The 13375-nt window shown below is 42.4% G+C and overlaps 1 pseudogene; it reads right to left on the bottom strand.

Annotated features, from left to right (window-relative positions):
* Positions 1–12705: 12705 nt before the first annotated feature.
* On the bottom strand, positions 12706–13375 carry LOC114508974 (annotated as a pseudogene).

The following is a 13375-nucleotide window of genomic DNA, read 5'->3' as shown; positions in this document are numbered from 1 at the left end:
TAATGTTAAGTTATAGATATTTTCCCCAAAACTTGTTTCTTCAACTCACCAACCTTACCGAATAATAACCGCCTGCTAAGCGCTTGGCCAACTTCTTCTATTGGTTATCTCATTTATCTCCCCAATGAAAGCTTTATTTTTGCCTCTTATTTTACAACTCAATCAAAATATATACATGCCCATGGTTGGAAAAGATGACCAGAACATTTTATGACCATAGGATGATCAGAGCTCCACACTCTCGTCTCTCCCTATTCCTGACGCTCGAAGGAACCTCATTTCTTCAAATCATTGTTAGCATGATTTGGTAGTATGTAGAAAGGTTTCTCAAGATTATATTCCTAATGACATCGTTTTATCAACTTAAGACATTAGCTTCTCGACACTTAACATAAAACATACTTTTAATTCAAATAAAATATTTATGTTAATATTTTCTGTTTATATAAATGAACACAGCGCTTGCTTTTCTTTTCTTGAATGTTTCTGGACTGTATTGTTACTAGAATTGGTAATGGCCTAGCTTTATTGTCATAATGTTCTATAAACAGAGCATCATCGTTACACTCATACATTGTGATTTTTATTGTTTTTTTTTAAACGGATGATCTTTTTCATCCAAAGTGGAAATTTTTAGAATCTTCTTTTTGCCTCTGGCAAACATCATGTTATGAAAGTTTACAATTATGTGGCTTATAGGGGATCTTTTATAGCTTAAAAAATCTGATCACTTATTAGGAACTTTCAATATAGAAACTCTTTTGCCTTTTAATTCAAAAAATTTTGTTTTTTTGAATAGCATTCCTATTAACTACATATTATTCTTCCTAAATTGGTTCTTTAATGTTCTTGTCTTTTATCTTCAACCATAACAGTTAGAGCCAATCAAGAGCCAGAAATCACACAATAATTTTAACAGTGAAAGTTTAGTACGAAGAATTACAAATTACAACATGGCATTGTAGTAATGAGAATGGGTTAGTGAAAAGTACAAACAACTCTAGAGTATGTGGGAATTGCTGGTGTAAGTAGAGGCCACCACCCCTAGTGCTATGACAGCCCACCAAGGAAGAGTCCCCCGCTTCTAGGCCCTGGGTGAGATCCCGGTCTCACTGGAGAGAGTGTGCATGCCGTGGTTCAGGGGAGAGTAGGGAAGTTCACTGAGGCACTTCATCAGCATCACACACTGCAGTCTGTTCTCTGGAGGGGGGAAGCCCTCCGCAGGGGGGTGCTTTGCCTATGAACATAGCACAAAACCACACAAGAGGGATGTGGGGATGTTCCAGGTTCTGCTGACAACTGGACATTACTGGCTACCAAGCTCTACAGGAACCGGATTCTGCAGAAACTGTGTGGGGGAGTCGGGGAAAAGCATAAACTAGAACCTGAAAGAAAAACCCGTCATTCTCCAGTGTCTCTCCAGATTCCTTTACTGGCAACATGTAGTATCATGTCAACTGACAGAGGAGAAATATTTATAAGACCCACGTCCTCCTTCTCTCAGAGAAGGCCAGGATGGATGCATTTGGAGCTGACAAGCGGTGTATGCATAAATGGCTGGCACACTTTTCTAGCTTTATTTTTTAGAGCAGTTTTAGGTTTACAGAAAAACTGAACAGTAGTTACAGGGATTTTATGTATTCCCTGCCCCCCCACACATCCATAGCCTCCCTCATTTTCAACATCCCCCACTGGAGTGACACATTGAATGTTTAAATTGGTGAACCTTTGTTGGTACGTCATTATCACCCAGAGTCCACAGTTTATATGAGGGCCCACTCTTGGTGCTGTACATCCTATGGGCTTAAGCAAATCCACAAGGACACATACACATCATTCATTAAAGTACCATGCAGAGCGTTTTTACTGCCTTAAAAATATGCTCTGCCTATTACTTCCTCCCCTGCCCCAGCCCCTGGCAACCACATACCTTTTTACTGTCTCCAAAGTTTTTCCTCTTCCAAATAGTGTCACTTACTTGGAATTATACACAATATAGCCTTTTCAGACAGGCTTCTTTCAGTTAGTATACACTTTCAATTCTTAAAATTTGAAGTCTCCCATGCAATACTCTTTCTTCTTCAGTTCTCTTGTTTCTTATCATCAGTTCTTTTGGTTCTTGATTTATATAATTTCATTCTTTACTGTCACTTGAGAGATGCATTTGGAAAGGAAAAGATAAATACATTACCCTATTGTATTTCAATTTCTAATTCATCAACCCTGTTGAACAATCATTTATTGAAGCCAGAACTCTTCTTAGAGATAATCTGGTCACAACTGATAAATAGGTTTTTTTTAAGATTTTATTTATTTATTTTTAGAGAGGGAAGGGAGGGAGAGAGAGAGAGAGAGAAACATCAATGTGCGGTTGCTGGGGGTCATAGCCTGCAACCCAGGCATGTACCCTGACTGGGAATCGAACCTGCGACACTTTGGTTCACAATCCACGCTCAATCCACTGAGCTATGCCAGCCAGGGCTGATAAATAGTTTTAAAAATTCCTCTTGAGAAAATGATAGCATGGGGCAGCAAGAAAGAGTAACAGAATGGGAACAACATTGGGTGAGTGAGTGGGGAAACAGGTAAAACCAGAAAGGAAAGGCTACCCTATTAGTGGGAAGCAGATGGAGGTAGAAAGGACATTGGACTGGCAGAGTTCTTGTCCTGGGTTTGTGTCTCACCAGCTGTGAAGGCCTGGGCAAGCCCCCTCTTCAGCCTGATCCGCATCTCCTTGTCTGCACCGTGGATCAGGGGAGTTTGGGACTGGAAGTACAAAGGGTCCCGTTAGAACTTATACTCATACATATCTCTGCTCCTTATTCTTTATCTTTTAAAACAATTTAAAAAATCCAAAGTTAGTGAAACCCTGGATTTTCTTAGATCACCAGCTCTCAACTCTTTGACACAGGCTCCACTGAAAACTTAATAAATCTTTTTTTTAAAACTGTGTTTTAAACTTCTTTTTTTTAGATTTTATTTATTTATTTTTTAGCGAGGGAAGGGAGGGAGAAAGAGAGAGAGAGAGAAACATCAATGTGCGGTTGCTGGGGGTCATGGCCTGCAACCCAGGCATATGCCCTGACTGGGAATCGAACCTGTGACACTTTGGTTCACAGTCCATGCTCAATCCACTGAGCTATGCCAGCCAGGTGAAAACTTAATAAATCTTTAAAAATCTCTTTCTAGAACAGTGCACACATGCAAATATACAGTTTGTGTACAGTTTCAGAGGGCTCTCGGGCATCCTGAAGCTCACATGAGGATCGCATGGATCAATGTTGATCTCAGGACCTTTGTGTCAGGACCAAGGTGACCTCTGGTTTTTGGCTTCTAGAGGGAACTGCTGATGTGTGTTTCCTTGGGAGCCTGCGGCTTCCCAGAACACAACTAGAAAATTGCAAAGAACATTTCCCTTGCATACAAAGCTTGTCATTCAGGTGAACCAATTTTCTCTTTGTAGATCAGGACATTTGCAAATGTTTCATTAGCTTTGGCCCAGATAGCTCGGTAACAAATGCATTTACTGTGCGGCGCAGATGATGTATCAGCACAAACAGCTCACTGGGCCTCCGTTAATTACACGGGGAGAATGAAATGGAGCCACAGAAATTCCGTTTTGGGGGTGTATTTCCCTGGGAAAGGAAAGCACTCCCACGTTGCAAGAATTCTATAAGCTTCCTGATCTAGTTCTTTTCAACAAAAATGAAACTAAATCAGTCATTCTTTCTTTCTTGTATTTACCTAATCTTTATTGGGCCCCAGACAAGAATGGTAGATGTGAGAGATGAATCAATAAACAAAAGAGAGGTAACCCATCCCCTCATGGAACTGACTTGTGGAGCTGATGATGATAATAATAATAATAACCACAAATATGAATATAAAGATACCATAAGCATCAGGAACCATGAAAACAAGTAAAGGAGGTGGAGAGGCTGATCTAGCAAGAAGAGGTCAAGGAAATTTTCCCAAAAGGAATGACTTTAAAGGTAAATTCTGAAGGATAAGTGGCAAGTAAACTAGCTGGGGAGTGGAAAGTAGCAGTCCCCTGGGCTGAGGCAAATGTGCAGTGTTTGCTGAAAAGAAAGAAATCCAGTGTGGCAGGAGCATAAGCAGAATATAATTAGAGAAGGCTGCAGAGGGACATGGGTCACCCATGCAGGACCTGGAACTGTGTGAAAAATGTTGAGTTTTACTTCAAGGGCAACAGTAAGAATGTGGTGAATTGAAGGGATAGATAAATTACTCAGACATCCACACAAGGAATGTCTGACTAGGAATTGATGTATGAAAAGCGTGTATTGAACGCTTCGTGTATGTTCCGTTGGGCCAGGGATAGGAAAAGTCTTTTAGGAAAGGCCGGGTAGTAAATAATTTAAGCTTTGCAAGCCACATACAAGTCTTTATCACATTTACTTTTTTTTTTAACAACACTTTAAAAACATAACACCCATCTCAGCTCAAGGACTGTGCAGAAACAGGCCAAGGGCAGGGTTTGGGCCATGGGCTGTGCTGTGAGCTGGCCACCTCCTGCACTGGACCATAAGCTGTATCAGGACACAGACAGCATCCCTCTTATTCATTGTAGCATCTCCAGTACCCGTTACAGTGCCAGGCACACAGTGGGTGCTTCAGACACACTCATTAAATTAATTAATGCCTGAATTAGGTGTGGTAAATATGCAATATCTATGCATGACAGAAACCAGCTGAGATGCTGGTGTTGTTGACTTTATCGTTGTTGTCACCATTATTTTTCTTGCTGTGGTCATTGACATACCACAGATAAGAAAAACAGTTAAATTTGCCCAAGATCGTGTAGCTAGTAAGTGACAAAACTAGGATTGAAACCAGGTCTGTAAAGTGTGTGTGCCCATTCTTTCCCTTCTAATCGTTCTGCCACTCTTGTAAACAACACACAAACAATGATGCGTCGTGTAAGTAAACATCAAAAGACAGATGCATAACCTAATGTTATGAGAGACATGCCATTGAAAATGGGGGGCAGAAAGCCTGCATCAATCTCCCTTCTGTTTCAACCAGCTTTGGCTGCTATAACAAATCATCAACTCCTCATGACTTAGACAATAGAAAATATTTATTTCTCACAGTTCTTGAGGCTGTACATCCAAGATTGCGAGGTCAAGGAGCCAGCAAGTTTGGGTTGTTGGTGAGGACGTTTTTCCTGGGTACGTCCTCATAGAGTCCTTCCCTGGTGTATGCACACAGAGAGAAAGAGCCCGTGTCTCCTCCTCTTTTATAAGGAGATTAATCCCATCATTAGAGCCTCCACCTCATGACCTAATCTAACCCTAATTGTCTCCCAAAGGCTGCACCTCCAAAAACCATTACATTCGTGGGTAGGGTTTCAAGACGTGAAAAGTGGGAATACCCAAGCATTTAGTTCATGGCATCTTCCCCTGAGATTCCTATTATAATAAATGTAAAAGAATGTTTAAAAGACAGAAAACTCAAAATGTAAGGAAGAAAGAGAAGTGAAAGAGAGGGGGAAAGACAGCAAAGGCGCAGGATGAAAGAAGTGAAACACTTTCAGAATCAGAAGTGTCTGTTGACTAACGCAACAAAGTAAGAAAGCCACATCCTAGGGTGTGCACGGATCAGACTTCTGCTGGAGAAGGAATGACCTGCCCAGTGTGTTCCAGATGTGATTTCCTCACCAACCCTCCCACCTGCAGCTGTTCCTGCAAGTTCTGTGTTATATCTGTCAGGGAAGGAATATGTCAGTCTTCCCTTGTAGGTATTCCAAATATTTGTGGGTTATTTTCTTCATGTTCCCTTTACTTGGCTTGGGGGATGTTGGGAATTTCCTTTTTCTTGCCTTCTGAAAAGGAAAAACCACTCGTCAAGACAGGCTTTTCACAAGGCCAGCAATGGCTCAGGTAACTTAGGATCCCCATCCCTTTTACCTCCCCTACGTTTATAGACTGGGAGGCAAGGAGAAGGGCTGCTGGTGTCTGATAGTAGAATTGGTTGCCGCTTCCTGGGGGAGCGAGGGGTCACTGGAATAGAATGTGCCCGAGGCTGGTGATTATTATGTTTCTCTTTAGAATATAAGTGACTCAGGATATTTTAACCTTAGCTTTCAGATTTAGCTACAACTTAAAGAAAACAAAAACAATAAATGTTTTATTAAACATCTTACTGTAGAAATGTCCAATCCAGTTTAGAAAAATAGTACAAAAAATTTTATAGGATAAAACTTTTGAGGGATATTGATGGTGGAGGACATTGACTTGATAGATAATATACTATAACTGCCAGCTTGGGAAAACTTTGAAGAGATAATAAAGGGACAGAACATAAGAACAAAAGATAATCAGAAAATCTGAAAATAAACACATGAACCAAAAATTAATTATATGTTTCAAGAAAGAAGCTAACTACAGCATGGCATGATTTTGAGCCATTTTCTGATTAGCAAAGAGTCTGTATTTGTACTAGCATGAGAACATCCTCCTTAGAATAGCCTTACAATAATCAATGACATCAGAACCAATGTGAAGGCGAAAATCAAGCCTATGAGCATACTCTTTGGCTCCATGTTAACTGAGGTTTCAAATTCAACCATTAGAATCAACCTAGAAACAAATCGTGGCAGATTAAACTAGGAGGCACCCATCCTCAGGGCCCTGAGAGTCCAAACTCAGCACTTGCTCTCCTTTGCTTCCTTAAATTCTGTTTCTTCATCACCTAGCTTGCTTGACCCTAGTCCCAGGCCTATTTACACATTCTTAGCCGCTATGCAATACCATTCTATTTCACCTTTCTAGCATCACCATGGTGGATAACTGGCATCCCCAAGGCTTGCTACTCAAAGATTGGTGCAGGCACCTGCAGTATGATCTTCATCTGGAATCTTGTTTGAAATGCAGAATCTCAGGTCCTGCCCAGACCTACTAGATCAGAATCTGCATTTGAACCAGATCCCCAGGTGAATCGTTTGTTCACTGAAATTAAAGGTCATTGCTCTCACTCACTTCCCTTTCTTACCAAGGACCTTCCCACTCTTCAGCCTATTGAAACTAGCCGCTGCTGTTGTTGTTCTAAAGCAGTCACTATAAAGCATAGGAAAGTCTCACAAAAACAGAACTGTCAAGGAAGAGTAATACAGTGGTCAAAAGTGGACAATTTAGAATAGGACAGAAGTGACTTCAAGTTTCAGCTTTACCACTTAATAGCTGGACACCTCGTTAACCTCCCTTAACTTCATTTTCTTCAAATGGTGCTTCACTTGTTTTAAGCTAGGCTACACCGTATAACGAATGATCCTAAACCCTCTGGATTCTTTTTAATATGTCCACACATGGCTGACTTCCCCCTGTATTACCTTTACTTTAAGGCCCAGGTCAACTGGGCCGTTTCAGTCCCAGACCCTGCTTTTCCAATAGCACAGAAAAAAAGAGACAATGACAAAGCGGACTCGGAATCTTCAAGCTTCTACTCAACAATGACACCTGTCAGTTCCACTCGCCCTCCGCGTAGCGGAGCCTGCCTTCAGTGAACAAGAGGCACAGTCCTCCCACAGGGAGAAACACGGCAGAAAGGGGCCCGGGGAAGAGCGGCAATGCAGCTGACAAGGAAAAAATGGTAGATAGTAGCTACCTCACATTATTGTTTGAGAATTGAACGAGTTAAAGCATAAGAAGCCCTTGATACTTTGCTCACCTTTCTGAACTTCAGTTTCCTTATTTATAAAATGGGGACAAGAATACCAGCACTTAATACAACTCCGAGCCCTGGCCCATGTGCCTCAATTGGTTGGAGTGTCATCCCATAGCCTAATGGTCGCAGGTTGGATTCCCAGTCAGGGCACATGCCTGGGTTGTGGGTTCGATCCCCAGTGCGTGTGATTCCCAGTCCAGGTGCATACAGGAGGCAACCGATCGATATTCCCCCCTCGTATGGATGATCGATGTTGCTCTCTCTTCCTTCCTCTCTCTCTCTCAAAGCAATGAAAAAAACATGTCCTTGGGTAAGGATAAAAAATTAAAAATAAATAAAACTTTTAAAGGAATGCCCGTGTGGCACATAGTAGGTACTTAATACAAATAATTATCTTCTTTTAAGCTCTCAGAATTTAGAACTACCTAATCCTCACAGGAAACCCTGAATTAAAGATGCTGGGGGAAGCAGAAGCAGCCTTGAGTCGCTTCAGCCTGCATCCTCTGGGTCTGCATCCTTCTTTGCAATAACTTGACAGAAAGCCTGCTCTCCCTCGGGGGCAGAGGGTGGGGGGAGGGGTGTGTTCTCAGAGATAACATGGGACGAGTTCAGGGGTTACTAATTGAGTTTCTGCTTACTTTTCATATTCGCTCAGCATCCCAGCCGGAGCAGGGGTGAGTTACAGCAACCCCCTCCCTCCTTCTTAACCCTTTTCCCCATCTGCTGACGGCACGCGTGCCGCTTCCAAAGTCACTTCCCCGCTCAGACTAACTCTAATCAGAAACCGATGTGCCGACAAAATTGCGGAGACAAACATGTCGCCTGTGAGAATATTTTGAGATTAAATTTGCTAACACAGTTACAGCTCCTTCAAGGAATGTTAAAGTCTCTTCTAGAAATGGAATCTGCCAGAGCCCCGATCCTGTATGTGGTCCATATAGACGCGACTCGTGGTTTGAGGCGGTTCAGAGGCGCAGGAATGTGATATCAAACTGCCGAGTTCCGTAGAGTATACACATTGCTTCAGTGCGGTATGACCCATTTAAAACCTCCCATGGACTCTCTGGAAAGGAACATAGCTGTGTATCGTGGCCCGACTTAACAGACAAGGACAGCAAAGTGAAGAGATATACCCACAAAGGCACATTCAGAAAGTGAGGTGAGGACGGCAGGCCCAAAGCCCAGACCTTCTGCCCCCTAGTCGTATAGGCATTCACCATCCCATGCTTCCTCCAGACCCCAGGTGCTCTCTGGTGTGGAGGCAGGGTAAGGTTCTGAAGCCCCAAAGGCCACACCTCCAATCCCTAGGCTCCACTTGATGAGGTTTTCCATTTCCTTGTCACAGCTGTCACTGCCACCACCTGACTTCCTGGCTTCCAGCCTCTTTCGACAGCCATCATTATCCACAGAGCAACCAGAGGAAGCTTTCTAGTACAGACATGACCATGTCACCTTACAGCCTTTCAAACAATTGCCTTCAAAAGAAGGGACCCCCTGACGTGTCCTGTGAGGCCTATTATGCCCTGCCACGCTCTTTAACCTTGAATCTCCACTTTTCTCCCTTCTCACCGGGATGTTCCAGCTGGACTGAACCACTTCAGGAAACTGTGTCAGCCCACGTTCCTCCTTCCTCTGCATGTTGCAAATGTGGTCTCCTCTGCCTGTACCGTCCTTCCTCCACTTCTCTTCCTGTCCAGTTACCATGGACCTGCAGTGACTCTGCAAAACTGGCTCTTAGAAGTTCCCCTGACAGAGCAAATGTTCTGACACCACCCCAGTGCTTCCTACGGTGCTAGAACTGTTTCTTGGCAGCTTCTCCTTCCCCTCCCTCAGTATACCCACCAGACCAGAAATTCCTTGAGGACAGGCACTTGCTTATTCACTTCTGTACTCAGAGCTCACAGTGCAGTGCTGAATGAAACCACAGGAATAGCCCAGAAAATGCCTGGAATGAATGAATGAATGAACAAACAAATGAATGAATGAAAAGACCCAGATCTAAGGGTGAGAATTTTTCTAAACTTCACATGAACCATCACACCTCCAAAAATTTGAAGACTAATTTTAAATCAGCCTCTCCCTCACCTTTTGGAGTGAGCTGGAACCAGGTATTTAAGAGCTGAAAAATGGAGAATTTGTGTCACATTTTGTAGGAAGCTACAGACAGATTGAAGATAAAATCCATACCACTTAGTATCTATAAAAATATATCTTTGAAGCAACTGTGGACTTTTCAATATGAAATAAGTCTTTGATATTAAGGAATTATCGTTCATTTTGGTAGGTGTAATGACAGCCTAGTGGTAGGTAGGTAGGCAGGGAGATAGATACACATATTTATCCATTAGAGATGCATAGTAAAATATTTGTAAGTAAAATGACATAATAACCTGGATTATTCTTAAAACATTCCAGAAAAATAAGTCAAAATCAATAGATAAAACAACTGGCAGAATGTTGGTAATTGGTAAGAATGAGAGATGTGTACATGAAGGTTCATTATAAATTATAAATTTTTCTGTGAAATTTTTTCTGTAATGAAATGGAAGAATGCACCCTCTCAGAGTTATGAGAAGTTAATATGTCTAAAATGTGCAGAGTGCTTCCCATGTAGTAAGTGGTACTAAGTTATTTACATGCATATGTCTTATGTCTTATTTCTTTGCACTGTCATATTCACCTGCTTTTACAGATTTGGTCACACTCCTATCTTACACATTTGATTATATGCAATGTTGTGAAATAAGAACAAAAGTTGAGATAAGAATGACAGCCAGCATTAAGTAGGTATTTGCTCTAAACTAGAAATGTAGTAGGTACATTATCTTGTTCCACCTTCTCAGAGGTTTCAGAAAGTGCATACCACTTTAAACCCCACTTTATAGATAAGGCCACTGAGGCACTGAGACATGACATTTGTCCAGGGTCACCCAGTTTGTCAAAATGAAGCTGGAACTCAAATCCACGTGTGGCTGATTCCAAAGCCATGACTGGCGTAAACAAAATGAAACTCATGGTACAAATAAAAGCAAAACTGAAAGACTTCTAAATATGCTCATTCAGTCCTCTCTGTTGACTTGGTCTAGTGTGAAACCCAACCACGTAATAAACTTATGAGAGATATTTTTCTCTCTTCCCCACAGGTGAACTGACTTGAAATAAATGAATGACCCCTAGTCTCAGAAAAGTTAATCTGCTAGGTTAGCAATCTCTGCATCAGCCAGTCTGATCAAAAATCTTAGGAAGGTAGATCCCTCTATCTGGTCCATAGAAATGTAGTCCATGTCACAAAAATGGAGAACATGAAGGTGCCCCAGGCTGTATGTCATTTCTCGGCTTCACATCATCTGAACTGCCTTGAATTTAAGGCTGAAGATGATTTAGGTGCAAACTGAACATTGCAGCCTCACCTTCCTCTCTCCCCGTTTGTCTCCCACATCTTCCATCTGAATAGAGAGATAAATACCCCGAGTGCCCTGAGCGCTTCCTCTCTGGCTTGTTGGCTGCTGTCTCTCTAGGGCCTGGGAGAATGTTTTCGCAACCCTGGCTGCATGTTACAATTCCCTGGGAGGTTTTGAAATCGTCCTGATGCAGGGCCCCAGTTTCCGTCACTTAAATATAAGTTGAATGGGCCAGGGATTAGCTTTGGTTTTGATTTTTTTGTTGTTGTTGGCTTTTGGAAGAGTTTTTTTGTGTGTGTGATTTTTTTGTTTGTTTGTTTGATTTCTAAATGTACTAGGTTATTCCAATATGCAGGCAGGATTGATGAACACTGGCACAGAATAATGCCTGGCATAGAATAGGTATTTAATGAGTATTTGCAGAATGAATGAATAAATGAATGAACAAACATTCTTTCTTAAGAGGTGCTTACTAATGTATGTACATTCTTTATCAGGCCCAAGCCTCAAGCATACATGCATATACCAACTGTGAGCTGCTTGAAAGTGGGCACTCTGTTTTTATGTTTTTGGTTTAGTTGGGGTTTTTTTTTTAGCACATAATAGAATCTCAGTGTTTATTACATGAATGTGCTGTCATACATACCCAAGACAAGGAGCAAGAACAACTATTGGACAGATGGAGAAGAGTGATATAAATGAAGATACATGGAAAGAGCCCACTTTGGGGAGTTAGATAGAGCTAAATTGGAATTCCAGCTTTATTACCCAACTCTCTGAACTCTGGGCAAGTTTCCTCATTTGTAAGTAGGGGTAAATTACCCATATCAGCATTATTATGCAGCTTAAACGGAAAGACAAGCACAAAAGTATTTAGCTCGGTGCCTAATATATTAAAGATACTTAAATATCACCATCCCTTCTTATTCCCTTATCTTCCCTTTGGTAGAGAGCCAGCAAGGCTGATAAGGGGACAGGCAGAGAGAGAGAGAGAGAGCAAGAGCGAGAGTGAGAGACAGAGAGAGACAGAGAGAGAGAGGAGGGCAATGAGCAGCGTAGAAATGAGTGAGAGGGAAATCTAATGGTAGTTATGGACGTGAGAAATTTTATTATTAGCCACAGCCAAAGAAAGCAAAATCTTCAGGCCTTGTTTTCCTCCTCTGCTCAACCCAGACACGTAACATAGCCATAAATTACTGTCCTTCTTTATAAGCAAGGAATGGTAAGTGCCATGAATGCTAATAACAACATTCATCACCAGGTAAGCAGCTCCATACTGATGTGGTTTGGGCCAAGCTTCCAACCATTTGGAAAATGTCCAAACATTATGCCACATGCCTTCTGTCCTAGTCGTTCTTGGAAGGAGGGACATGGTGCTTTTGAGACAACGCTAACCAGGGAATCTGAAGCAGCTAGGTTATAATTCACTTCTGACGCATTAATCTGCTAAAAGGATTCGGGGACTCAAAGAAATTATCTTTTTTCTCTGCCAAAGACTTTATTGTTTCCATTTGGTCCATGGGGTGGGATAGGTTGCAGGGTGGTTAAAAGGATGCTTAGCGGTTGTAGGGAGAGGCTCAGAAAGAAGCCTGACACCAAGGGAAGGCAGAGGGGCCTCTCAAAGGTCTCTGGGCTCCAAAGGCCCATAATCATGCTCAAAGGTGAGCCTCTGGAAGAGATGCTCACCCAGCCCAACCTGAGAGCTGGCCAGCCTGTGGAGGTCAGTCAGGTGGTCACCCATTTTCTTGGTGAGTTTCTCCTGCTCATCCAGGAAGTGGTTCTTCAGGAAGTTACAGAGATGGGCATCCATGGGGGTAGAACCCAGGGCATGCAGATTTTAAAAGGTCTGGCTCAAGTTCTTTCCAGGACCACAGTAGCCTCCATAGTGCCCTGAGTTTCACCCCACTCATCATGGGAATGCTTCAGTACATCCTGAAAGAGGGCATGGCCACCGCACTGGTTTGCATCTTCGAGAGGTGCTCAGCATCCTCATACTTCTCCTTAGCCAACTGGAGGGAGAAGTGGCCCACTCCCTCCAGGGTCACATTGCCTTGGTCAAAATAGAAGCTCAGGCCGAGGTAAATGTAGGGGACCTGCAGATGCAGGTTGACCAGGTGGTTGATGATGGCTTCCACCTTGGGGAAATAATTCTGAAGAATTTGGGAGCTCATGGTTGCTAGGGAATAAAGAGTTAGACTCACAAAAATTGTGTTGGCTGGTCTCAGAGGCCGAGGATGGCTGAGATGCTTCCAAAGGTGACCATTGGAAAAGAGGGTAGAGGGTGGTCA

This window comes from Phyllostomus discolor, chromosome 3 (genome assembly GCF_004126475.2).
Source record: "Phyllostomus discolor isolate MPI-MPIP mPhyDis1 chromosome 3, mPhyDis1.pri.v3, whole genome shotgun sequence".
NCBI lineage: Eukaryota > Metazoa > Chordata > Mammalia > Chiroptera > Phyllostomidae > Phyllostomus > Phyllostomus discolor.
Note: the sequence above shows the minus strand (reverse complement) of the source record. Positions and strands in the feature narration are given on the sequence as shown.